Source organism: Callithrix jacchus, chromosome 15, assembly GCF_049354715.1.
Source record: "Callithrix jacchus isolate 240 chromosome 15, calJac240_pri, whole genome shotgun sequence".
Classification (NCBI taxonomy): Eukaryota; Metazoa; Chordata; class Mammalia; order Primates; family Cebidae; genus Callithrix; species Callithrix jacchus.
Window position 1 is genome coordinate 10,158,083 of NC_133516.1, and position 26,195 is coordinate 10,184,277.

Consider the following 26,195-nt stretch of genomic DNA (forward strand, 5'->3'; position numbering starts at 1 on the left):
TAAGATATATAGAGTGCTTGCTTTATGCTACGTATTGTCTAAGAGCCTCTCTGGTTTAATTTTCCTAGCAGTCCTGTGTGGTAGTTACTGGTATTATCTCTCCTGTTAGAGTGAGGCTGGTGAGGCTCATAGTTCCTTACAGTTAGCAAGCAGAGGAAGCAGAATTGTATGTGGGTGGCCTGGATGCTCAGTCTGCGTCCTCTCTCAATCACCTTGTTACCTTCTGAGGTTGAAGCTAATTGAAGATTTTGATAAAATTTCTATTCTATTATTGGGGAAAAAACAGCACAATATTTTTTAAAGGGACTTTCTTATTCTATGGAATAAATGGGTGCTCTTAGAAATAACATGGCGTCCTTTATGCCTTTTTTTTTGTATGAAGTCTTGGTTTGCTACCCAGGCTGGAGTGCAGTCGCACAATCCTGGTTCACTATAACCTGCACCTCCTGCATTCAAGTGATTGTCCTGCCTCAGACTCCCAAGTAGCTGGGATTACAGGGATGCACCACGATGCCTGGCTAATTTTGTGTTTTTAGTAGAGACAGGGTTTCACCATGTTGGTGAGGCTGGTCTTGAACTCCTGACCTTAGGTGATCCATCCGCCTCAGCCTCCCAGAGTCCTGGGATTATAGGCCTGAGCCACCACGCCCGGCAACATCCATTTTTCTAACATGCTCCTACAGCCTTACTTCTGTGGGTCTCGAGTGTCTTCGTACAAGAATAGGGCTCCACTGTAATAAAACACATTGAGGGATATAAATATTTGGGTCACAGTTCCAGTCTACGGCATGTAATTGACCTCACTGAAGGTCAAATCGCCAAGTTTCCTGACTCACACCTGGCTGTAGGTAACTGCGGCTGTCTGCGCATTCACATTGCATTCTTTCAAACAGAAACTGGGAGCACGGCAGGAGTATGAGCAGATGTGCTGTGACTGTAGAAATGTGTGCATACTTACATATTTATGCGCTCTAGAGCTTGTATTACAGCATGATTTATTATAGCCTATGAGCCCATTCACAAACGGCCATTTTTATGAAATAGCAGCAGCATTTAAAAAAACACTTTGTTTCCTATTAGGCCTCAACCTGTCTGAAGGCAGATTCTGAAATGTAGACATAAGGCCCCAAAAATATGTGAAAATAGGCCGGGCGCAGTGACTCACACCTGTATTTATAGCAACTTGGGAGACCTAGGCGGTGGGATTACATGAGATCAGGAGTTCGAGACCAGCCTGGCCAACAAGGAGAAATCCCGTCTCTACTGAAAATACAAAAATTTAGCTGGGTGTGGTAGCACATGCCTGCAATCCCAGCTACTGGGGAGCCTGAGGCACGAGAATCACTTGAACCTGGAAGGCAGAGGTTGCAGTGAGCCGAGATTACACCACTACATTCCTGCCTGGGCTACAGAGCAAGACTCTGTCTCAAAAAAAAAAAAGAGTGAAAGTAAATGTGCATGAAGTAAATAAGATTACACATTTAGTGAGATAAAACATGAACTCCTAGGGAAATTGACATTAAGGGAGTACATGCAATCTATGGCTGAGAACACAGAGAGAAAATGTCTTCTAAGTGATGTTCTGGCTGGTTTGTATTCCCCCCAAATTCACATGTTAACACCCTAGCCCCCAGTACCTCAGAATGTGACTTGTTTGAAGATAGGGCCTTTAAAGAGGTAATTAAGTTGAAATGAGTTGATAAGGATGGGCTCTAGTTTAATATGACTGTGTCCTTTCAAGAAGAGAAGAGATTGGCCAGGTGCAGTGGCTCATGCCTATAATCCCAGTACTTTGGGAGGCTGAGGCAAGAGGATCACCTGAGGTCGGGAGTTCGAGACCAGCCTGACCAACATGGAGAAACCCCGTCTCTATTAAAAATACAAAATTAGCCAGGTGTAGTAGCACATGACTGTAATCCCAGCTGCTCGGGAGGCTGAGGTCGGAAAATCACTTGAACCTGGGAGGCGGAGGTTGCGATGAGCTGAGATCACACCATTGCACTCTAGCCTGGGCAACAAAAGTGGGGAAAAAAAAGAAGAAGCCGGGCGCGGTGGCTCACGCCTGTATTCCCAGCACTTTGGGAGTCTGAGGTGGGCGGATCACCTGAGGTCAGGAGTTCGAGACCAGCCTGACCAATATGGTGAAACCCCATCTTTAAAAAAAATTAAAAAATAAAAATAAATAAAAAATAAAGAGAAGAAGAGAAGAGATTAAGACACAGACAAGCACAAGGAAGACAATTATCAGGATAACACAGTCATTTACAAGCTGAGAAGAGAGAGGCCTCAGATGAAATCAAGTACCAACACCATAAATCTCCATACTTGTAGCCCTCAGACTAGTAAGAAAATAAATGTATATTGTTTAAGCCACCCAGTCTGTGGTACTTTGTTATGGCAATTCCTAGCAAACTAATACAAGTGGTTTTCTCCACTTCCCACTCCTTGATCTTTTTGCCCTTGTTTTTGAAGACACGAGTATTGTTTCAACTTTTTCTTCTTGATTTGACTGTGAATATAACATGATTCTCAGAATAGCCAACGAGCAAGTCACAAGGGTTTCATTTCTGTATTGAAGTGTTGGCTGAGTCAAGTTAGCGGCCGAGAGACCTTATATATCAAGTTTATCCTTGAACAGGAACAAAGGGTAGGATGCTTATTATATTTGTAGCTGGGAAGAAACCAGAGAGCACAGTCAACGCAAATCACCTTGATTGGCTGAACAGCAGTTAAGCTGAAGTAGAGGAAAATTCAGAAGAGACAAATTGAAGTTCCTGAACTTAGATTCAAAAGAATCAATTGCATAAGTGCACGATGGGAAAGAAATAATTAAACAGCGTACGTACTGAAAACAGGATGAGTCAACTGAAGGGTGAGAGGGCTGCTAAATTCAGTGTGTTTTTAATCCACCAACTGTAGAGCTGTTGTTTCTGCCGTGTCCGGTAATAAACGAGCTGCTTTAGGAGGTGGTACGTTTCCCAGTGCTGGAGGTGCCCAGTAACTGCGTAACTACTTCTTAGGCATGTGGCAGAGAGTGCGTAGTAACTTGAAGACACACCTGCGGTTGAAGTTAAACTCGCATTAATTGTTGCCTGAGAAATTGAAGACCATCTGTCCCCATGTAATTCTGAGTTTTTCGTATTGAAATTTTTAAATATTAGTAATTAGAAAAACTGGGGGAAGGAACTGGAGATGTCCCTGAAGGCTGATATTGATTTGCTTTTATCTCCATTTATTGGTATTTTTCTTGAGAGAAATCATTTGTTTAAATGCAGATTTGGAAACCTTGGTCCTAGTGGTGACAGTGGCCAGACTGACAACTTTAGTTATTGACTGAATTTGATTTATTCTGAGGTGAGTGTCTTAAATGGTGATACGTTGATCTTGGTTTCACCTCCGAACTCTGTTGCTTTTAAGATAACCAGAAACAGATTGTTCTATAAAACATGCGTTTGGCCTGTATAGACTAGCGAAATCTTACGCTGGGAAAAGTCCCCATTTTAATAAGCTTTAAACAAAAAATTCTACCTTACGTGCTAATTGGAATCTAAATTCAGGTGTTAACCTCTTTCACTGAAAGTGCATGTTGAGTAATTGCAGGAAAGGGGCCAATTTCAGGCACAGCAGTAATTACTGAATTAGCAGAAAAGTTCAAGTAGGGCTTCAGATTTCAGATCATTACTGAGCTTTCTGAGGAACAGCTAATCCTGGAGTGATTGGGCTTCTCACACCTGTGTGTGCGTTTGTTTGTGTGTGTGTGAGCGTGAATAAGTATAAAGGGAGTTCTGCTTAAATTTCAAAGAAATAATCTTGCAAATGACCACAGAATTAGATACTAATATTTCTTGTTATTTAAAAATATAATTTTAATGACCTCTGAATTGAACTTTAATGCTTCTCTACTGAATTTAAAAATAAGGGGCAGGCCGGGCATGGTGGCTCACGCCTGTAATCCCAGCACTTTGGGAGGCTGAGGTGGGTAGATCATGAGGTCAGGAGTTCGAGACCAGCCTGGCCAGCATAGTGAAATCCTGTCTTTACTAAAAATACAAAGAAAAAAAACCCAAAAATTCATCGAGGATGGTGGTGTTTGCCTATAATGCTAGCTACTTGGGAGGCTGAGGCAGAAGAATCACTTGAACCCAGGAGGCAGAGGTTGTAGTGAGCTGAGATCATGCCATTGCACTCCAGCCCCGGTGACAGTGTGATGATTCCATCTCAAAAAATAAAAAATAAGGGGAAAACCCTCAGAATCTGTTCTATCTGATAAAATAACTTTGTTCTTAAAATTTATTTATGTATGTATGTATGTATTTATTATTTTTAAAGACAGGGTTTCACCATGTTGGCCAGGCTGGTCTTGAACTCCTGACCTCAGGCAATTCGCCTGCCTCAGCCTCCCCAAGTGCTGAGATTACAGGCGTGAGCCACCACGCCCGGCCTGTTCTTAAAATGTAGTCCCTGAATGTCCTGGAAATTAGCCTTTAGAATGCTAAGAAGCATCTACCTTTGACATACTCTACACTGAAGGCTTACTGAATCTGGTTATTGCCAGAGGTCAACTAAGCTCTTAAACCTATTGTGTACATTACATGATTTAATAGCCCTATGAAAGGACATCATGGGACACAACGGGCAATGACAGGTACTGATGCTCCAGTGACAGCCCATCTTTGGTTGATGGTAGATGAAGCGATATGAGGAAGAGTTATGAACCTCATCACAGTATCAAGCTAAAAAACTTAGCTGTGCTTCATCAAAATCAGAGAGTAAAGTAAGAAGTAAAGTGACAACGGAATCAGCAAGTAGGAGATTTTACTCAGTGAAAAGGAGGAAGTTCCAAGGATGCTGGAGAAGGGAGACTGTCAAGGGTGGATGACAGATGTACAGGGCCACTGCAATTATCCACCCAGATTGTAGCAGCGGGCTCCAAGAGAACGAATTTCAGATGAACTTGATAGCATACATAATGTGCTTACATGTATTGAGAAAAGACTGAGACAACTGGAGAGCGCGTGAAGATAACTTGGTGGTAAATATCTAGGAAAATATACCAGAAAACAAAAATATTTTGTTTCTCTTAAAGAGAAAACAAAAAGTTATGAAGGATGCTATGGGAAGAAATGAAAGATATCTTTACCTACTACTAGGTATGATCCAGGATATGTTGTTAGTTAGATTCTTCTATTTTCCTAGATATTAGTTTGTTCTTGCACTGCTGTAAAGAACTGCTTCAGACTACCTAATTTACAAAGAAGAGGTTTACTTGGCTCATGATTCTGTATGGTTGGAGAGGCCGCGGGAAACTTACAATCATGGTGTAGGGGAAAGCAAGCATGCATGTCTTGTGTGGCTGGAGCAGGATGAAGAAAGAAAAGGAGGAGGTGCTACACGCTTTTAAACAACCATATGTCATGAGAACTCACTCACATCACGAGAACGGCAAGGGAGAAATCTGCCCCCATGATCCAGTCATCTTCCACCAGGCCCCTCTTCCAAAACTGGGGATTACAATTCAACATGAGATTTGGACGAACGCAAATCCAAACCATATCACCCTAATAATATCTATTTAACTACATTAAAATTAAAACAAGAAAGATCATTTGAGAGGAAGGTTAAAAATGAAAATAAAAACAAGAAAAAAACAATTCATAAAATAAATTTAAGGCAAGGGAGATAATAGCTAGAAATTTTTAAATATATATTGTTTTATAGATTTGACTTTGGAACCTAGTTAACATTCTACCTAATTACTAAACAAAATTAAGTTTTAAAATACAATCCCTAAAAAGCAAAAGTAAAATGAGACAAATGAACCTCACTGTTGGCCTTATCCCACAGAGGAAAACCATTCCAAATGGCTTTTACAACACAGTTATTTGTCTATGTGTTCTTAGTGGCATATATTCTAAGGAGAACTAGTTTCAATGGTTATAACCGTTTTCAGTAATCATATAGCAGTAGTAGTGTTGGTACTGCTACTCTGAGACTATAGTCTAATTATGCTGTTATCAGCTGGAATACTCCATTTAAAAAAGAGATAAATATGCAAGATCAATGAGGTTAAGAAAAACCCTGCATCTGAATTGACAGTATCAACATACACTTGTGTGTATTTTATCATATATCTATGTCATATATATGTTACGTATACATATCTCATATCTGTTCACTGTTCACTGGAAAAATTGGAAAAAAATAATCAACCCAGGGGCAACAAGCACCATTCACGCTTATGCCATGGTATCTAAATATAATTTCCCAGTAAGTGGAAGACCAGAGCTGTTTGGAGAGAAATGTCCAGTTCAGGTCTAAAGCAGGAAATGTGCAAGATGACCCTGGAACATCTTGAACATCTTGTCATATTAGAAAATAAGGAAGCTATTGGAGATTACTGAGGTTCTGTCAGAAGGACTCAGGAGCCAACTTAAAGAGGCTTCTGCTGACAGATGTAGGAATAATTTGAGCGTATATGATAAGGGTAATAGCAATGAATGGAAATATATCTAATATGGTCATGCTGCAGCTTCATAAGCGGTGTTATTTTAGTAATTATTTAGTAGATCACCTAGTTATCTGTCTCTCCATTGAAGTTCTATGATACTCACTGCCTTGCTATATCACCTTTATTTCAATAATAGCTCACATGTGGTATGCCTTTCAAAAATTGGTTTATCTCTTAAAAATTGTATCTATTGCAGGGCACGGTGGCTCACACCTGTAATCCCAGCACTTTGGGAGGCCAGGGTGGGCGGATCACCTGAGGTCAGGAGTTTGAGACCAGGCTGACCAACATGGTGAAACCCTGTCTCTACCAAAAGTATAAAATTATATACTTTTTTATATAAAAAAAGTGTGCTGGCACATCCCTGTTATCCCAGCTACTGGGGAGACTGAGGTAGGAGAATTGCTTGAACCTGAGAGGGGTAGGTTGCAGTTAGCCAAGATCACACCACTGCACTCCAGCCTGGGCAAGAGCGAAACTCTGTCTCAAAAAAACAAAACAAAACAAAAAACTATGAAAAAAAGTAAAATGTGCCAAAAGGTGTTTTTTTTAAAAAAAAAAAACTATTTCTTCACTCACATGTTCCTAACCTCTCATAATTATTCCATCTATTTTTAAAAGTAACTGCTATCATATTTCTTATAGAACACTTTTCAAAAATAGTATGCTTATCTAAATGCAATTATGCACCACATAATGACATTTCAGTCAACGGTGAACTTCCTGTATGAAGGTGGTCCCTTAAGATTATAATGGAGCTGAACGTTTTCTATTGCCTAGTGACATCGTAGCCGTCCTAACGTCATGGCACAATGCATTACTCACAAGTGTGTGGTGATGCCGGTGTGACCAGGCCTACTACGCTGCCATTCATGTAAAACTATCGCACAGACAACGATGTACAGTATGTCAGGCTTGATAATGATCAAAACAACTATGTTCCGGCCTAGGTACTTTCTATACTATACTTTTATTTTGTTTTTTAAGTTAACTATAAAACAGCCTCAGGCAAGCCCTTTACAAGATACTTCAGAAGACGACATTCTTATCATGGGAGGTGACAGCTGCATGCTTGTTACTGGCCCTGAAAACCTTCCAGTGACAAGATGTGGAGGTGGAAGATAGTGATATTGATGATCCTGACCCTGTGTAGGCCGAGGCTAATGTGTGTGTTTATGTCTCAGTTTTTAACAAAAAGTTTGAAAAGTTAAAAAAAAAAATGCTTATAGAATAAGGAGATAGAGAAAATATGTTTGTGTAGCTGTGCAGTGTGTTTGTGGCTTAAGCTGTTATTACAAAGGGTCTAGGCTGGGCGTGGTGGCTCATGCCTGTAATCCAAGCACTTTGGAGGCCAAGGCGGGCGGATCACCTGAGGTCGGGAGTTCAAGACCAGTCTGACCAACATGGTGAAACCCCATCTTTAAAGAAAAAAAATGAATAAATAAAATTAAAAAAGAAAAGCAAAGGGTCTAAGAGTTCAAAAGAATTAAAATGTTTAAAAAGTAAAAAGTTTGAGTAAGCTAAGGTTAATTTATTATTTAAGACAGATTTTTTTTTTTTTTTTTTTTTTTTTTTTTTTAGCACAGTCTTGCTCTGTCACCCAGGCTGGAGTGCAGTGGTGTAAGTGGTGCGATTTCCGCTCACTGCAGCCTTGACCTCCTCCCAGGTTCAAGTGATTCTTGAGTCTCAGCCCCCCAAGCAGCTGGGATGACAGGCACACACCACCACGCCTGGCTAATTTTTGTATTTTTAATGGAGACGGGGTTTCACCATGTTGGCCAGTCTGGTCTCAGACTCCTGGGCTCAAGTGATCTACCCACTTTGGTCTCCCAAAGTGCTGGGATTACCGGTGTGAGACGCTACACGTGGCCCAGTATAATATTTTTGGTAAATTTAGTGTTGCCTAAGTGAACAGCATTTGGAAAGTCTACCACAGTGTGCAATAATGTCGTTGGCCTTCGTATCACTTACCACTCACTCACTGACTCACGGAGAGCAACTTTCAGCCCCGAAACCTCCATTCATGCTAAGTGCCCTGTTTAGGTGTACCATTTTAGAATGTTTGATACAGTATTTTTACTGTACCTTTTCTATATTTAGATATGTTTAGATTCACAAAGACTTACCGCTGTGTTACAATTGCCTGTAGTATTCATTGTAGTAACAGGCCGTACCCTGTTAGGTGACACAGGACTATATACACATATATTTATAGATCGCCATTTCTTTTTAAAAAGTTGCACAGGTGTCGTTTTTGTAGAACGATCTTTTCCTTGTATGTTCATTGCAGAACTATTCACAACAGCAAAGACATGGAATCAACCTAGGTGCCCATCAATGGCGGATGGAATCAAGCAAATGTGGTGCGTGTATACACCACGGAGCACTAAAAAAGAACAAAGTCACGTCCTTCGCAGCAACATGGATGCAGCTGGAGGCCATTTTCCTATACAAATTTACACAGGAACAGAAAAGCAAATATCACATGCTTTCCTAAGTGGAAGCTAAGCATTGTTATTATTCACATGGACATAAAGATGGGAATAATAGCCACTGGGGGCTACTAGAGGAAGGAGGGAAGAAGCGGGCAGGAGCTGGACAACTACCTTTTGGGTACCATGCTCACTACCTGAGTGACAGTTTCATCCATATCCAAAACTTCAGCATCACCCAATAACCCATGTAACACACCTGCACATGTACCCTCTGAATCTAAAATAAAAGTTGAAAATACTAAAAAAAAAAAAAAAAAAAAGAGAGAGAGACACAGACTTTTTTTTTTTTTGAGATGGAGTTTCACTTTTATTGCCCAGGCTGGAGTGTAAGTGGGTGACCTCAGCTCACTGCAACCTCTGCCTCCCAGGTTCAAGTGTTTCTCCTGCCTCAACCTCCTAAGTAGCTGGGATTATAAGCGACCACCACAAAGCCTGGCTAACTTTTTGTATTTTTAGTAGAGACTTTTAGTAGAGACAGGACTTCACCATGTTGACCAGGCTGATCTTGAACTCCTGGCCTCAGGTGATCCACCTGCCTCTGCCTCCCTAAGTGCTGGGATTACAGGTGTGAGCCACCGTGCCCGGCCCAGAAATAGACTTTGTAAGACAAACAAAAATTGTACAAGTAAGCTAATTCTATACTTACTATCCTACCCTACACCTTTTTATTAAATCTGAAAAATATATATTGAGGCCCTTCACATACCAATATATCTGGAGCTACGTAATTCTTTTTAGTGAGTACAAAGTATCCCGTTATACAGATGTTCCATAATTTATTTACCTAATTCCACGTGGATGAATAGTTAGGTTTATTTCAGTTTTATGTGATCTTGTCTATTTGGTATTGCTGTTTAACTTCACACAAGTCTTCAACTTATTCAACTGTGAACTCTTCATTAGGGCATGAAGTCTATTGCAAGTTTCTTTATGTCACACGCTATAAGCTCCAGAAAATATGTACTTCAATGATAGTGTCTGCTTTGCCCTCAAATTGAAGTCTCCTTGAAAAATGTTCACATGTCATTTCACTACTGCAAATTTCCACAGTTTTACTCTTGAGGTCAGTAAATAGATGCTAACAATTCATCATTATTGCTAGGGCAAACAAGGAGCTCTTTACAAAGCTGCAGACCACTTAACACTTTATAGATCAAAGATAACACTTGAAATTGTTCAGAGGTGAAGAGGTATAATTGACTTTGTGCCCCGAAGACTGTGTCCTGGGTATTTGGGTTGATTCTGTCTTTATGGCTCTTGCTTTGTCTTTGGACCATTAGATTTCGTTTGAAGGTGGAGGATGAACAACACACCATGTACTGACAAGCAACACAACTGTAGACTCCCACACAGTTTTCTCCTACACGTCTTTGGTGATTCAGATTCCTCACTCAAGTAGAGCATGACTTAAGCCTGCCTCCGTAACAGCTACGGAATCGTTCTCTCCAAGTACAGGTAGCTCCTTTACCTACTGCAGAGCAGTTTCTATTATACCAAAAGCAACAGACTGAAAAGACTTGAAAGCCATTCTATGTACATGGCAAAAGCATGACATGCACCCTAAACAAAGTGTTGAAGCATCTGAAGATCTCGGAGTGTGATTGTGCAGCAGATTATCAGTGCATTTGTGAGGAAGGTGAAAATCTAAAATGGGTATGACACCTTGATGCCGATAGAGCATTATTCCTCATAGAGGTAAAATGCTATTCTCATCATGAATTAAAATGGTGAGGAGTATAAGCCACTGGTGTTTAAAGTAAGCAAACAAATGATAACACTGTCTAATAAAATCATTATTGAATGAGAGATGCATGCAATGCATGAATGGATGAATGGAAGAAAAAGAGAAAAAAGTTCATGACTTCACTGGCAGTCTGTTGGTCTGTGTTTCACTGATGTACAGGGTTTGTGGTTCATAACATTGTCAGAGTTATACAACAGCATTATGTCCCTGACAGTTGTGCAGGTATCTCTTTCTCTTTCTGTTCTTTGCATACAATGGGGGATCTAAGGCTGGACCCATGCCCTGCCCAGGACATTTCCTTTCTGTGGCATGTGAGCAGAGCCGTTACCAATGCTAAGATTTACTGCTTTGGGGACCGGTTCAGAACAAATGTTCCAAACAGCCGTCTGCCTCAGGCAAGGTAATTTTGGACAAATTCAACAAGACTTCAAAGAAAGCCACCTACTACAATGCCTAAGGAGGATAAAGACACGATTTAAATGAATGTATTGCAATTAGTGGGTATTTACTTTATATGTTGCCAAGTTCTGATAGCTTTCTCTAACCCTCAGGGAAATAATATATATGTCTACTTCTGGTGAGCTGAAGAAATGGGATATGTGCTTCCCAGAGAGACAGGTGTTGTGAACATACACAGATCTAAAAGAGAGAAAAGATAAAAAGTCCATGAAAGCTGGAGACAAAGAATAAATGCAGTGTTTGCTTTGAGGTGAAAAAACAAAAGGTGAGTTAAGTGTTGTTCTTTCAGTATCCTCATCCCTGGAAAAGAGACCCTCTGTTGTGAAAAATCTGTTTTCTTTGAAAATAGTTTGTATTAACTGAAGAAAGTAAAGAGGAGGCAACATTTAATACCAATAAATGCAGGAAAGCCACTTATCAATTAAAGGAGTCTTGGACCACCAAGCTGATTTGGGTACATCCTGAAACGCTGCGATGCTAATCCAATCATTCAGCACGAAGCATTCCAGCAGTAGAGGAAATTAAGGATTAAACTGTGGTGGGAAGAATGAGAAGGCAAGATGCTAGACATATAGTCTGAGTGGACTTTAATCAAATCAAGCCAGAAACAGAGCAAAATGGAAATCTAATAGCACAGTGTTTCATATTCATGTTCACAGTTTCATTCCAGACCATACATTTACGAGTGAGGTTTAATGTGAGAATCGTTACAGGAAAAGACCAGCAAGCATGTTCTCTCGCATTTCTCAAAGAAAGAATGAGCAAGTCAGCCCAAATTTAGTCAAAAAACACTGCATAGAGACTTCTATTTGAAGTGAAAGGGAGGGCAGAAGAAGCTACATGCCAAATAGTTCCTTAATTTGATTTATCTTTGCCCTGAAAAGATCTCAAAGAGAGGGAAAGCAAAATACAATCTATTCTTCAGACAATACACAACTGAGCAAATAAACTCTCACTGAAAACTCTAATCCAACACACAGATTTAAAGGCAGGCCTAAAGCGAGTAGACGTCTGTTAGTCAATAAGATTGCCTTACTCGGATTTTAAAACTTGATTTATCTAGATAATCACCAACATTCGCTTCCGTTGGAGACATGATCACAGGCCTTCATCATACAGGTAACTAACATCTTCCTGAATTTTGCACTTAAAAACATATTTTGATGGTTAGAACTTACCAAGGGATTAAAACACTTTCTAAAACTGGACTTCATAGAAAACTTTTCTAATATCCTTCTGGGAGCTGCCGTCGGTAACACATTCTCCAGTCTTTGTCATTAAATATTCTGTAAACCAGCTAAATGTTTTTGGCTGCATATTTTTTCCTTGATGTTGCAGCATTCCTAGCCTAGAAGATTTACTGTTGCCCCATTATTTCTGAGATTTCTGACACTGTTGCTCTCTGATTACTCTTGTTTTAGAGGAAGTGGAAAAAGAGAATGAAACGCTGTAGGCACGGGGAGTGTGGCTTCTGCCAGCATGGGGCTGTTTGTTTTAATTAATCTTAAACCATTTTGACTGTGCTGATGGTTGAATGCAGGTATCTTGTAGGTGTGTGGCCTGTCATGCCTCTCCCCTGCTATTTACTTTAGCGACTTGTCTGTCTGAAAGTTATGATACCACAAAGCCTCCTCAGGGTCTTAGAGCATGATGTAGCATGCAGACTTCAGAAACAGCCCTGAGGGATGCCCCTGTAAGCTGTTGCAGGTAGAACTGCTGAGGTGAGGGCAGAGAAGCTTCAAGGGAACAATGAGGAGGGGGGAAGCAGGTGAACTCATCCTGGCTTCACCTGGATGCCCTGAAACAATTAGGCAACTTCTATCGGAAAAAAACTGCTCTCCTTTGGAAGGCTAAAGGGAAATCTGTTGTTAAGTGACTATTGTCACATTCTGAATTGCCATGTGACGCTAATTTTTCATTTCCTGGGCCTGCCATTCCACCCAAATCACATTTTGCTCAGCACACTTGTTAACAAAATAAGATCCAGTTGATTGGTGACATTTAAGGGAGGAAGCTTTCTGATTTTTAAAAACACATTAGCAAAGGAATTTATTCTGAGATAAGGAGGAATGAAGTGACAGTGTAAACATAATGACCTAGGGAAAGCAGCCTGTAAACCACACACACACAGCAAATACGAGATTTGAAATAATCCATTTCTTTACTCTGGTGATCACAATTTGGCAAATACATTTTTGCTTTATCATTTCGGAAACAATTGCTGCTAACAAAAATTAAATGGTTTATTTCCCCCTTGACCATCTTTTCGTTTTTTGTTATATAGGTAATATACAAGTAGAATATAATTGTAAAAGATATAACAATGCTTCTATCAGCATCCTGCCCTGCTCCCCTATGTACGTAGACACATTCCTGCACACTCTCTCTCATTTTTAGAGGTAACTGGCTAATGTCAGAAGTTTGCTCTGTACCTTTTAAATTTCTTTGTGTCACATTTACGTACAAATATACCTTTTTTGGAGGCTTTAAATATGAACACAACTAGAAATACCATTCATTTACTCATTCTTCTATTGATGGGCTTTAAGGCTGGGTTTTGTTTTTTTTTTTAATTTTTTATTTTTGAGATGGAGTCTCCCTTTGTTGCCCAGGCTGGAGTATAATGGCGCGATCTTGGCTCACTGCAACCTTCATCACCTGGGTTCAAGCGATTCTCCTGCCTCAGCCTCCCGAGTAGCTGGGACTACAGGTGTGCACCACCACACCAAGCTAGTTTTTTTTTTTTTTTTTTTTTTTTTTTTTTGTATTTTGTAGAGATGGGGTTTCGCCATGTTGGCCAGGATGGTCTCAATCTCTTGACCTTGTGATCTGCCCGTCTTGGCTTCCCAAAGTGTTGGGATTACAGGCATGAGTAACCGTGCCTGGCTGTATCTTTCATTTCTATTAAATTTTGAACTCCCCACCCTGTGTTAGGGTGTTCTTGAGTTGCTATAAGGAAGCACCTGAACCTGGCTAATTCATAAAGAGAAGAAGCTCAACAGGCTCATGGTCCTGCAGGCTATACGGGAAGCATGGTACTGGCATCTGCTTGGCTTCTGGGGAGGCCTCAGGGAGCTGTCACTCATGGCATACATAAGGTGAAATGGGAGCAGGTACGTCACACGGTAAGAGTAGGAGCAAGAGAGAGACAGAGAGAGGGTAGGTGCTGGACACTTGTGAAACAACCAGACCTCTGTGAACTCACTCATCACTAAGGGGATAGCACTAAGCCATTCATAACGGATTCCTCCCCTCATGATCTAAACACTTCTCATCAGGCCCCATCTCCAACACTAGGGATTATGTTTCTTTCTTTCTTTTTTTAATTAAAAAAATTTTTTTAGAGATGGGGTTTCACTATGTTGCCAGACTGGTCTCGAACTCCTGACCTCGGGTGATCCACCCACCTTGGCCTCCCAAAGTTCTGGGATTACAGGTGTGAGCCACCATGCCTGGCTGGGATTATGTTTCAACATGAGATTTGGAGGGGACAAATATCCAAACCATATCACTCCCACATAGATGAGAATCTATTTTTAGCAGAAATTTCCAACAAGTAGAGTTATTGGGTTGAAGATGTCAACTTTGCTATCTTTTTCCAAAAAACCCTCATGTTTTTAACTGATAAATTTATTACTATCATGTTTTGCATACCTATTATGGGCATAGGGCTTTAGGCAAGACATAAACACATATATCTTAGTAGGGAACATTATCAATTCCCATCTAGGGCCTATGCCTTTTCACACAGAAATTCCTTTTAAATAAATCTTGCATTCTTTGATCATAAGACTATCCTCTAAATTAATAAAAGGAAGTAGGCCTTTGCTGTAAAACTGATGGAAGCTACTTTATTATAATACATAAGTTTTCAGTTTGGAACCCTGTGCTACATTGGCACTGAACGTTTTGATTATGTGATTCAAAAGGACCGATGACTGTTTTGGGAGGCCGAGGTGGGCAGATCACCTGAGGTCAGGAGTTCGAAACCGGCCTGGCCAACATGGTGAAACCCCGCCTCTACCAAAAATACAAAAATTAGCCGGGTGCGGCACACATCTGTAATCCCAGCTACTCAGGAGGCTGAGGCAGGAGAATCGCTTGAACCCAGGAGGTGGAGGTTGTAGTGAGCTGAGATTGTGCCACGGCACTCCAGCCTGGGTGACAGGGTGAGACTTATCCAAGTAAACGACAGGATAACTGTTTTTGCCTGGGATTCCCAGCCACTGAATATCTAACTATCCTCGCTAAGCCTAGGCAACCCAACCACTCGAATGCCTGGTAACCCACATCAGGGTTAGGGGGCTGGACTCTTGACAGTGCAGCTGCAATGCACAGCATGCTCCAATGTGGGGCGAGCAGGCATGAGTCTCATGGTCTCTGCAGGACAGCATCATATGATGGGACACCAACTCTGGGCAGAGACACTTACCTGTAGCCAGTGAGGAATAGAGCAGGGACTTGCATTCAGGTAGCTTTACACCCAAGAATGAACATTTAACGATAGGTTATCTAGCAGCTATCAGTGCAAAACTGAATTTCTACAGAACGGGTTCAGAGGAGAGAGTATTTGCTGTGGGCTAGGATTGCCCTCTAGGGCTTTCAGGAAGAACCTGGGATTTGAATAGTTTCAGTTTGGTTTTGAGGAGTAACAAGAGGAGGAAGATGAAAAGCAACTCAGGTCACGCACAGTGGCTCACACCTGTAATCCCAGCTCTTTGGGAGGTCAAGGCAGGTGGATCACTTGAAGTCAGGAGTTCGGGAGCAGCCTGGCCAATGTGGTGAAACCCCGTCTCTGCACAAAATACAAAAATTAGCTAGACGTGGTGGCATGTGTCTGTAATCCCAGCTATTCTGGAGGCTAAGGCAGGAGAATCACTTGAACTCGGGAGACAGAGGTTGCAGTGAGCTGAGATGGCGACACTGCACCCCAGCCTGGGCGACAAAGCAAGACTCACTGTCTCAGAAAAAAAAAAAAAGCAACTTAGGGAAAAATACAAATAATGATATGGAAAAGAGGAGGCATAAAGTAAAAGATATCAGCCATAACCATAGTAATAGCAATAAATTAACATTACTGATTGCTTTATTAATACTGTGGGCTAGTGCTCTAAGTGCCCTTTGGGAAACATTTTATTTAATCCTTAATAGATTCTGATAAGATAATACTATTCGTTTTGCATAGATGAGGAAGTGGCACTTAAATGTATTAAGCAGGCTGCCCAAAGCCATGGAGCCGATGAATATGTGTAGCCCAGTGATTGGAGGGGAAGAAGGGCAAGGCATTGTGGGAAGAGTAGAGAGGAACCCTGGGACACCGTGAAGCATCTTGGATATGGGGGCTGACCATGGCAGTAGGCAGCGGAGAATCCTTGAAACAGTTTTGAGCACTGGAGTGACATATGAAAGGACATCTCCAATAAAATCATGTTGTTTTTATCCTTAAACTGTCCCCACTCTCTGATGAGAGGTGGAGACCCTGTGTCACTCCAGATGTATAGATGCATTGTGTGATGGCAGGTGGTGGTTACAATGGAAAAGCTGGAGATAAAGCCTGAACAGTGTGACCTCCTTTCATCCCTGCCTCGAGGGGCCCAGCTGAGACCTAAAATAGTCTAATATAGATTGACACCTGGCTAGGTCCAACAGTACTCCAGGGAAAAGAGCATGAGTTCTGAAAGCAGAAGGACCTGGGTTCAAATCCTGGCTCTGCCACTTTCTAGCTTTGTGCACATTCCTGAGTGTCTCGTTACTCATCTGTGAATTCTAGTGGGAAGGGACTGTGCCCTGTTCACACTGTGAACGGTGCTGATGTATAGGCTCCACAATCTTTTTTTTTTTTTTTGAGACAAAGTCTCTCTCTGTTCCAGGCTAGAGTACAGTGGTGTGATCTTGGCTCATTGAACCTTTGCCTCCCAGGTTCAAGGGATTCTCCTGCCTCAGCCTTTCAAGTAGCTGGGACTACAGATGCATGCCACCATGCCAGGCTAATTTTTGTATTTTTAGTAGAGAAGGGGTTTCACCATGTTGGCCAGGCTGGTCTCGAACTCCTGACCTCATGATCCGCCCACCTTGGCCTCCCAAAGTGCTGGGATTATAAGTGTGAGCCCCAAGGAGGTGGCTTTTAAAAGGACCCCCAGGTGATCCTGTTGTAGATTAGGGATCACTGATCTTGAGTTCTCACAGGACTGTTGTTTTTTTTTTCATAGCTGAAATCCCCCTGCTCCATACAGTGCCTGACACAGTACAGTCTCTGTAAATACTTATTTAGTGAATTCACAAATCTCACATTCAAATTCTAATTCTAGTTCTTGTTTCCTTAGCACAGAGTCTTATAAGAGAAATTATTGGGTTAAAACTTTATTTTAAAAAACATTGATGGTACTTTTTAAATAAGTACTTTCTCTAAAAATCAATATATGTTTCTTTTCCTTAAAAAATAAATATGTATTTTTCTTAAAAAAATAATATAGATTCATAATACAAAAATTTCAAAATATAGATCTATAAGGGAAAAATCATATAAAAATTACACACATATATGTAAATATGTGTGTGTGTGTATATATATATAAAATATCCATTCACTTCTTTTCCTGTATATATATGTGAATATATGTGAAAAATATATATTAGACACATATCATACAGTAAACAAAATATTTTGTAATCTGCTTTTTCTCTCTGTTTGTGGGTCTGACAGTCATTATTTTAAATTCCGGTTTGGCAGTTTTTGCAATTATATTTCTAGCCTGTTAATAACTAACAGCTCGTCTATTAAATCGGTGTTCAAGAGGGATCTATTTTCATGACTGAATTTAAATCTTTCCAAAATTATTAGTTAACACAATAATTTTTTAATAATTGTTAAATAATTATTAGTTAATACAATAATTAGTTAATACAAAAGTATTAGTTAAATTTAATACTAAATTTAAAAGTATTTAGTCAAACATTTTGTTTGGTGTGGTGTAGACTGCAAGTTTTCACACGTTTTGCACTTATAGGAACTAGTAAATATCTTTTGTGAAACAGCAAGGAAGTGACATATTAGTAAAGCCATTTAAATCACCTAATCACCATCTACTACCATGTCAGAGGAGGAATGATATGTTCATGTAGAAAATGTAAGTGCATTTACTTTTCTAAAAATTAAAATTCAATTTGAGATGTGTAAGCCCTGTGTCACTTTAGAAATGTAAAATGGCACATAGCAATTGCAGAGGATATATTCTGGATAGGAAGGATAAAACTGAGAATAAGTTAGCCAGGCACAGTGGCGCACGCCTGTTATCCCAGCTACTCGGGAGGTTGAGGCAGGAGAAACCCTTGTACCTGGGAGGCGGAGGTTACAGTGAGCTGAGATCACGCCATTGCACTCCAGCCTGGGCAACAAGAGTGAAACTGTCTCAAGAACAAACAAAAATCCTAAGAATAAGTTTGCTAATTTTGCCCCAGACTGATGAAAACATTGTCATTAATCAGCTCTAGTCCTTCAGCATCCACTACGTAAATGCACGTCTTGCTTCTCAGCCATTGTGTTTTTATTCCCTTGTTTGTGGGCTCCTAGAAGGGAGAAGCCATGTTGAACTCGTCTTTGAAGTCCTAGTGCTTAGGACTGTGCCATTAGAGTAAATGGAACAACGGCAAGAAAGCGTGCTCTGTTTCCGAACTCCTTTCTGCTCACTTGATCACTCACCTTTCTCTGATTCGCTCTTTAAGTTGATATTCGTTATTTGAGCGAAAGATTTAGGTAATGGAGTTGGGAAACAGTGTTTATGCAGTTACAAACTTGATTTTCAAGATCTGGCTAGATTGAAGAAGTTGAATACGTCTGATCTTTACATCTAGCAACTCAAATCGTAAGGGAGCGTGAACACAGGGTCGCCGTCGTGCGGGTCAGGTGGGAACTGCTGTGCAGATTTGGTCCCTACTTTAATGTCCCATTGCTATTTCGTGTTTCCTCTGCCAGAGGCTCCGTTCTCTTCTCCAACTATGGAACTCCTCCTCCTCCTTTAAAAGCCAAGCTGAGATGTCCCTTCCTCTATGGAGACTTTTCCTCCCTTCCCTTCAATGTCTCCAGACTGGGCAGAAGTAGTCATTTCCGTCTTCATGTTCCCACTATAATCTGTTCGTGCCTAAATTTCAACACAGCATTGTGCTTTTCTGTTACGTGTATAAGGGGAACAGAAGTGCATGGTGAAGTTAACTGAGGGATGGGGAGGGTGATTATCTTCCTCCTCACTATTTGGCACAATACATGATCTAGGGTAGGGAGCTCCTACACTGGTATTTTTAGGCCCTTTTAATTTAGCGTCATCAACTGTAAATACAGTTACATCTTTTTTTGTTCTCAGTGGCTGCTGAGCTAAATCCATGATGATACACAGAGAATCCAGGATGTCCTTTTGAATGGGTTCTTTAGGCTGGGTGGTTTCTCAGACATCTTCAGCCATTGTTACGCCCCATGAAAAGGCGCTGTGGGTGGTGTGGGACGGGGCTCTTGAGGGTAATGCGGTTATCCAAACCCTCTCTCTCTCTCCACACTGTTGTAAGGAGGGTGGCTTGCTTCTCAACCCACTGGGCTTCCAAACCCAAATGTGTTTAATCACCTACAAGTACCACTCATTAAACTACCCCTAAAAACAATAATTAGGTGCCACATTTCAATGTGAAGTGATCCATGTTACCATTATTTCTCCACACAGCGACTCTCCCACTGCTGGTATTGTGACAGCTAAATAAAAAGGCCAGTAATATGTCAGTTTCTGTTTTTTGGTTTTTTTTTTTAACCTTGAGGAAACAAAGACTCCCCTGTCGTAATGAGATACTAGGAATCTCAAAAGGGCCAAACAGAACAATAGATTCTTTTTTATAGATTCTTATTATGAAGCCACCAAGAAGAAATTATTCAGCAATAACATCTGGGAGGCTGGTTATTGTTAGAACTTTCAGCTCATCATCACCAGGGGAAAATCCAAGTTGTTCAAAGCAACCTGTGAGGGGCGGATGACCAGAAATGCATGTGAGTTGTTAGAACTGACACTGTCTCTTGGCCGGGTGCATTGACTCATGCCTGAAATCCCAGCACTTTGGGGAGGCTGAGGCAGGAGAATCGCTTAAACCTGGAAGGCAGAGGTTGCACTGAGCTGAGATCACGCCACTGCACTGCAGCCTGGGTGATAGAGTGAGACCGCCTCAAATTAAAAAAAAAAAAAGACATTGTCTTTCAAAGTCAGACATTAACACAGAACAAAATGCTAATAAGAATCTCCCAATGCGCCTTTCAAACGAAACTTTCTAGTATTAGCCCAAAGTTTTAGAAAGGGGCAAATCTTTTTGTTCAAAAAGTGTTCAGCCAAGTGTTGCCTTGCATGTGACTTTTGCAGCCCCCACTGAAAAGCTATTTCCCCTAATTTCCCAGGATGTCTTCAATTCTTGGTCAGTGTATTTACATTATGTCATTACCAAGATTCTGGCTCTTTGGCTTGAGGAGTTAGGTCCCCCCAACAAAAGGTCCTCTCTGTGCTCTGGGAAGTAAAGAAGCAGCATATAACTCCATGTAACGGCCACAGAATGTCCAGGCGACTAAACTGACATCTTACCCTGTCATCGGCCTGGTGCCCAGGAGCCCCGTGGGAGAGAATCTGAATGCTCTTGGCAGTTGGGATTCAGACCTCGGCGGTTGCAACCGATAGACTGGGCTGGGGCAACGCTGATGAAGACAAATTTCTGAGGGAAAAACCACTCAGAGTAAGGAGTTTGCTTAACTTAGACTAGATTCACTGCACCGTAGACTAGGTTCAGCTGCAGGAATTGCACACTAGAAAGATGCGATGTTTCTTTTTTTGAGACGGAGTCTTGCTCTGTCGCCCAGGCTGGAGTGCAGTGGTGTGATCTCGGCTCACTGCAACCTCTGCCTCCCAAGTAGCTGGGATTACAGGCACGTGCCACCACACCTGGCTAATTTTTGTATTTTTAGTAGAGGCAGGGTTTCACCATGTTGACCAGGCTGGTCTTGAACTCCTGACCTCAGGAGATTCGCACACCTCGGCCTCCCAAAGTCCTGGGATTATAGGTGTGAGCCAGCGTGCCCGGCCAAGATGTGGTTTTTCTTATGGAAGACATTTGAACCTAACTAGACACTGAGAGCCCCTCTGAGAGGGCTGTGTGTACTGGGAATGAGAGAGTTACGAAGTAAAACAGAAAAAACAAACAAAAACAAATATCCTATGGGGTCCCAGCCATTTGAGAACTGGGCACTGGAAGAAAAAGTGTGTTTCCCTGTTGGGTCCTGGGTGGAGAGTGGTGTTAGGACTGGAGCGTAGGTGGCGGAAGGCAGGGAAATACAGGAAGGGGTAAGAACAGGCAGCACTGGGCCTGCTGGAGGTCAGGAGCCGGGCAGGGCTCCCCCACAGGGCTCTGAGGTCGCATGAACATCACATTATTAGGCTCTGCTCTGCGTGCTGTGGGGCTTTTTCAGCATGAAAAGAAAAGCTTCTAAAATAAAGAGTGACTAATCCATGTGAAAGTATGGGGCACAGTGACCAAAAGTACAAGGCAGTGGCATTTTTAAACAGTACCAACAATAAGGCCACTTGTACCTCAGAGGGAGAAGGGGTTTCTGGGGAGGTGGTTAGAAGGGGCTTAAAGGAGGCTTCATTGGAGAGCCTTAAAGACCAAATTTAGGTAGTTGGACGGAGAGACACTGGGGGCAAGAAAAATTCACAAGAGCTAAGGTGTGCCCTGATTCTGTCAGCACCAGTGGATAACTTTGGTATGCCACCTGCTGCAACCATTGTTTTTAAGTTTTCCAGTGCCTTCTCTAGCTTTCTAGAAGTTGCTATGAAAGGACCCGACTATCTAGAGGGAGTAATACAGAAGCCGCAACCCAGTCACAGCTACCTGGTTGCCATATTCCTCCAAGATGGCAGCCCGTAAGGAGAGCCATCGCTGGGCTTCCCAAGTCTTAGAGAGAAATCCAAGACCAGCAGCGGCAAATAAAAGACTGAAGCCAAAAGGCAAGTCTCCAGACTTGGAGTAAGAACTGAATCGAGTGTGAAGTTACATTCCAGAGGGAAGTGACACTTCTGAGGCAGCAAGATACCAGTTAGTAAATTAATTTTGTCACTGTGGCTATGTGTATAACTCACATGTGTCCACATTTCACTGCCTGAGATGAATACCTTTATCTTGGTTCACCATTGGTTCTATCTCAGTATAGAGTTGCTGTAAAATGAAAGGTGCAAAAGAATGACAAGGTTAAGAGAATTTTCAGATAGATGGTCAGATGCAGAACCAGGGATCAGAGAAGAATGAAGTTTTTCTCTCCCCAGGTCCTCCTCCCACTGGGATATCATCAAGAGCCAACTGGAGAAATAGGTCTCAATAACGTTGAACTCATCCCTTCCCTGGTCCTTCTGGAAACTGAGAATCAATATAATATGGACTGAGGAGTTAATATTCTAGGCAGGTAATTCTGTTATTCTGCTCAACCCAGGAGAGAAGAGTTTTCTGTGCAATGAAAATAACTTTCCCAATGTCATCCTTGTCCTTTGGCCGAGTGCAGTGAACACCAAGTGAAGGGGGTGAGAAGTGAGTGGTCAGCTGTCTGGCTTGACAGGCGCTGTGTCCCCAGCCACACTGCCCTGCACTGAAGTCTAATTCTCCCTGAATTATCCATGCTGGCTCTCAGTGCAACATGACTCACTGATCCTTCACCAACCTTTCGGTTCCCTTCAAGTAGCAGGTGGATAAAAGTTTGCTGCCAATGATGAACTGCTGACCTTCAGCAGTACCCCCTTCTTGACTGCTACTGAATCTGGTGTTTTAACAAATATCAGAGATGTTAAGTGAGTATCGTGGGGTTTTGGCTTCATGTTTGGTCCAAGACATGATGAAAGGATAAGGGATTCCACGGTTATTATTTTAACCAGTCTCTATGGCTATTATTTTTTCAACAAAAATAGGACTACCACTGCCCCAACTTTACCACTCCCCACGAAGATCAGCACCAAAAGGGCTTCTGGGTTTTCCAGGCAACGGGTGTATCAAAGATACAGTCAGTTTTATTATTTCTTTATTTATTTTTGAGACAGAGTTTTGCTCTTGTTGCCCAGGCTGCAGTACAATGTTACAATCTTGGCTCACTGCAACCTCCGCCTCCTGAGTTCAAGAGATTCTCCGGCCTCAGCCTCCCGAGTAGCTGGGATTTCAAGCACCTGCCACCATGCCTGGCTAATTTTTTAATATTATTAGTAGAGACAGGGTTTCACCATGTTGGTCAGGCTGGTCTCAAACTCCTGATCTCAGGTGATCCACCCGCCTCAGCCTCCCAAAGTAGGCCACCATGCCCAGCTGATACTGTCAAGTTTAAACTTTCATTGAATTTTCTACTCTTTATTATTTTTTACACAAGCCACAAGAATTTCATGGCTGCATGCTCCTGGAAGAGTTCCTACGATTCACCCAGCCTGAGAGAGTCTCTCCCTATGAGGTCAAGGCTTTCAGAGGTATATGTGGTCTGTCACCCGGACCCTCTGGCTCTGCCCCATTTCAGGTGTGTCACTGCATGAACTGCAGGTGTTGAGAGGAGCTTTGCTTTTCTACTTTAGCTGCTCCATGGACATCATCTCCCACCCCCACTTGACATTTTCAGCCTTCTGGTCAGATGCAGAAACCGGGATCACAGAGGAATGAAGTCTTTCTCCCTGCATGTCTTCCTCCCACTGGGATATCATCAAGAGCCAATGAAAGAAACAGGTCTCAATAACCTTGAACTCTCTGAAGGCCATGCGGTTGAGGGAATTTAAGAGGGGTGACTACCGGTTTCTCTGGAACTCTTTCCCCTTCGAGGTTCTAGAACGTGGGCTGAATAAAACCTGCAGGTTTGTCTGCAATTGCAGGGCCAGAGCCGCAAGCTTGAAGCCCTGGAGAGAGCCACTGGCCTGGGAGACTGGTTGTTGTTAACATGTTAAGTGAAACAGGCAGTTTAGCAAGCAGCCGTGAGTTTCACTTACATCAAGAGGAATATCTACAGATAAAAGATGTGAATTCAAGGCCGGGCGCGGTGGCTCAAGCCTGTAATCCCAGCACTTTGGGAGGCCGAGGCGGGTGGATCATGAGGTCAACAGATCGAGACCATCCTGGTCAACATGGTGAAACCCCATCTCTACTAAAAATTACAAAAAATTAGCTGGGCATGGTGGTGCGTGCCTGTAATCCCAGCTACTCAGGAGGCTGAGGCAGGAGAATTGCCTGAACCCAGGAGGCGGAGGTTGCGGTGAGCCGAGATCGTGCCATTGCACTCCAGCCTGGGTAGCAAGAGCGAAATTCCGTCTCAAAAAAAAAAAAAAAAAAAAAAAAAGATGTGAATGCAGTAAACCGCCCACAGCTGCATTGTGCTATTATAGTTGATAGTTTTGTTTTCCTGCACTTCCCAGCTCACAAAGAGCATGCGTTACTTTTATCAATAGAGTTTTTTTTTTGTTTTGTTTTTTAAGGCTTGAAGAAGAAATAACGTAAGGGTAGGCATTGTGCCTCTTCCATTTCACTGTTGTGGTTAATGACTTCTGCGGTGGACACCTGGCTCAGCACCTGGGTAATCTACGCTCTGTCTTAGTGCTCCTCGGGACAGATGAAACAGTGGTGACTCGGTGCCAGGAAGGATGTACTAGGTGCTTTACATAGGTTATTTTTAAATCACACTATCAAGGTAGCTACTATTCCCACCTTAATCTTGTAGACAAAGAACTTGAGGCAGACAGATTAACTTATCCTCAATTACCCAGCTAGTAAGAATCCAGGCTAAGTTTTGAGCCCATGTCTTTCTGGTTCAAAATGGTTTCAAAATGGGCTTTCACTGTTTCCAGCATGAATACCCGATTCCTAGTCTTAGAGCTTTGTCTCTTTATCTCTGCATTTAAAACTCAGGTCTGTTTTTACCCGCGTCACTAGGTTAATTCGCCCCTAAAAAAGCATTCCTCGCTGGGAGCATTGGCTCACACCTGAAATCCCAGAACTTTGGGAGGCTGAGATGGGTGAATCGCCTGACGTCAGGAGTTCGGGACCAGCCTGGCCAGCATGGTGAAACTGAAAATACAACTATCTCTACTAAAAATACAAAAAATCAGCTGGGCGTGGGGGCAGGCACCTACAATCCCAGCTACTCGGGAGGTTGAGGCAGGAGAATTGCTTGAACCTGGGAGAAGGAGGTTGCAGTGAGCTGAGATTGTGCCACTGCACTCCAGCCCAGGGAACAGAGTGAGACTCTTTCTCAAAAAAAAAAAAAAACAAAGCAGTCCTCTTGCTGGGGTAGTTTGGTGTTGTCCTGAAGAGGCCCCCTCCCGAGCTGAAAGCTGTGTGGCAGCCGGCCTTCAGCCTGAGCCCAGACTTGCTTTCATTTACTCCTTCTCTCCCTTTTGTTATGAGTGTTCCCACTCGCAGGCCACGGGAACGCCCAGAGTGAGAGCATGGTGAGCAGGAGATCACTGGTGCCCCAGCAGCAGGAGTGGGACCGAGGGGGACAAAGCACCCTCAGGCTTCTGCCGGGACTGGCTCAGGCAACCCTCACTTGACCCTTCTGCCCTCGGGCTGTGGGAAGGCTGGAGCCTGACCTGTGTTTTAGGAAAAAGAGAATTGAGGCCTTTCTGAGGTGAGGCAGGTCAGACAAGGCATCTTCTCTTTCAGAGGGAAGCAAAGACTCAAATCATGAAAGGGATTGACTTAGAGTAAGGTCTTCGTGTTTTGGCTTGGCCGGAGGCATTCTGGTTAATCAGCTTCCTAACAAGGGTGCTGGTGTGTCTATACGTGGCTGAACATTTTTCCAGGGATTATAAACACAATTAAGTATGAGTAAAATCCAAACTTCACTAAATAGAATTAAATGTTTCTTTGATGATTCATAAGACCTTCAGGATCCTGTAGTGCCTCAGGGCCACCATTAGGTTTATCGTCAACCTTAATGAGGTGGGCAGCTGAATACAAGTAA